Raw genomic sequence first — 2,500 nt, 5'->3', positions numbered from 1 at the left:
TTTTAAATATTTAAATGAGCTAAAATAATCATTTTACTCAACAATAACAATGCTGCTGGTCTAAATGTGCTTCTGTCTGTCTGTCAATCATGAAGCCCCGCCCCCGAAACCACCCTATTGGCCGAGTGTTTACGACTTTGTCGAACTGCTCAATCGTTTACATTAATGCACATTGTAAATACGTGTCTACGGTTACACTCCTGCTATTAATGTGATCTGTGTGTGTGTGTGTGTGTGTGTGTGTCTCCAGAGACCTGAACCATGACCTGTGTGTATCGACCAGATGAGCTGGGTGATGAAGATCTCAGTGAGTTACAGCGTGTGTATGTGTGTGTGTGTGTGTGTGTGTGTGTGTGTGTGTGTGTGTGTGTGTTCGTTCAACCTGTTTAATGTGATCTGCAATCGAGTCTGGGCTCGACATGTGTCTATCTGAGCCAATCAACATTTATGTGTGTGTGTGTGTGTGTGTGTGTGTGTTCATGCTCAACGTGTTTATCTGTGCCAATCAACATGACTGTGTATGTCTGTGTGTGTTTATGATAGTGGAGTGTGCGTGTGTGTGTTTTGTGTTTGAGAGTCATACTGTGTGTGTGTGTGTGTGTGTGTGTGTGTGCGCGTGTGTGTGTGTGTGAGAGTGTGAGAGAGAGAGAGAGAGAGAGAGAGAGAGTGTGTGTGTGTGTGTGTGTGAAAGAGAGAGAAAGTGCGTGAGTGTGTGTGCTGTGTTATTTGCACATGTGTGTGTTTGTGTGTGTGTGTGTGTGTTTATGCAAGTGTGTTTATTTTTTGTTTGTGTGTTTTGTGATGTGTGTGTGTATGGTTTGTGTGTGGTTCTGTGTGCCATAGTGTGTGTGTGTGTGTTTTGATAGTGTATGGTTTGTGTGTGAGAGATTGTGTGTGTCTGTGTGTGGGCGCAGGTGTGTGTTTGGAAGAAAAAGTGTGTGTGTTTTGTTTTTTTTTTAGTTTTTTTGTGTGTGTTTGTGTGTGTGTGTGTGTGTGTGTGTGTGCGTGTGTGTGTGTGTGTGTGTGTGCGCGTGTGTGTGTGTGTATGTGAAGGCACTAAACCTCACACTGGGGTCCTCTAGCCATTAGCACTGCCACTCTCAGTGACTCCTCATTATATTCTGATGTCCATTATGTTTTATCTCAGTGCGGAGATCCTGAATTGTCGCCGGCGTTTAAAACAACAGTGTGAAAAGCGGACAGAAGCCTCTGATGAGCAGATGTGGACATAATCAAAGCCAAACAACCTACACAACTACACCTGCTGCGTGTGTTTAAAACAGGGGCGCCCAAACTTTTCCAATGAAGGGCCAAACATCACGGAGAGCCGCGAGCTGAAGGTAAATACACCAAACTATTTACATTAAAGTTGGGTGGGGACGCAGTGGCACAGTAGGTAGTGCTGTCGCCTCACAGCAAGAAGGTCGCTGGTTCGAGCCTCGGCTGGGTCAGTTGGCATTTCTGTGTGGAGTCTGCATGTTCTCCCCGTGTTGGTGTGGGTTTCCTCCGGGTACTCTGGTTTCCCCTACAGTCCAAAGACATGCGGTACAGGTGAACTGGGTAAGCTAAATTGTCCGTAGTTTAAGAGGAAGGGCATCCGCTGCGTGAAACATGTGCTGAATGAGTTGCCGGTTCATTCCGCTGTGGCGACCCCGGATTAATAAAGGAACTAAGCCGAAAAGAAAATGAATGAATGAGTTGCCAAGGGTCATTTCCTAATTTATGTCAAAATAAGTCAAAATAAGTGAAGTTTATTTATAAGCTAATTTCGAGAGGGTCACTCATGATAGCTTGCAGACGGACCCGCATTATTCAATTTATGATTCACCAATCAGACGATTCCTAAGCTTCACTAAGTTCCACACAGTGTTGCCAGACGTACGATAATTAACGTATTTGTACGATAATTAACGTATTTGTACGATAATTTCGACCTCTGTATGCTCAATAATGAGAAAAATCCTATACCGTACGATCATTTCAGAATTTTATGTCATTTAAAAGTAATTTCAGTGTAATCTTCGGGCTTCTTTACTTATTGATCTAGCTGCGTCTTTTCTGTACTGTCTGTGAGGAGAAGGTGGAGTTAAGACTCGTACACACTGGGACACTTTTCGTTTGCGTTTATCGTCAGCGTTTTACGAGACGTTTTTCTGGATTCAAACCCAAGCAATTTTCACTGCCGTCAAGCAGAAGAGTATGCAAAATCACTCCTTGACGTTAGATGGCGCTACACAACTTTAAGCTTCTGACACCCACTTGTAACACAGAAGAAGACAAAGTTGACATGCTTGTTGTTATGGAATATAGCAAGGAGCTTAGAATGACCAAGAGGCGACACTCAGAACGTTCCATTGCAACAGCCCTGTGATTCCGCCATTTTGGAGTGAAAGCAGTCAGCTGTCTATTGGATCTTATTGCTGTCGTGATGTCAAGCAGCTGCTTTGTTTATTATTTATATATAAAAAAGCGTATTAAAGCTGAGATACAACCTGAAAGA

This window comes from Danio aesculapii, chromosome 15, assembly GCF_903798145.1.
Source record: "Danio aesculapii chromosome 15, fDanAes4.1, whole genome shotgun sequence".
Classification (NCBI taxonomy): Eukaryota; Metazoa; Chordata; class Actinopteri; order Cypriniformes; family Danionidae; genus Danio; species Danio aesculapii.
Note: the sequence above shows the minus strand (reverse complement) of the source record.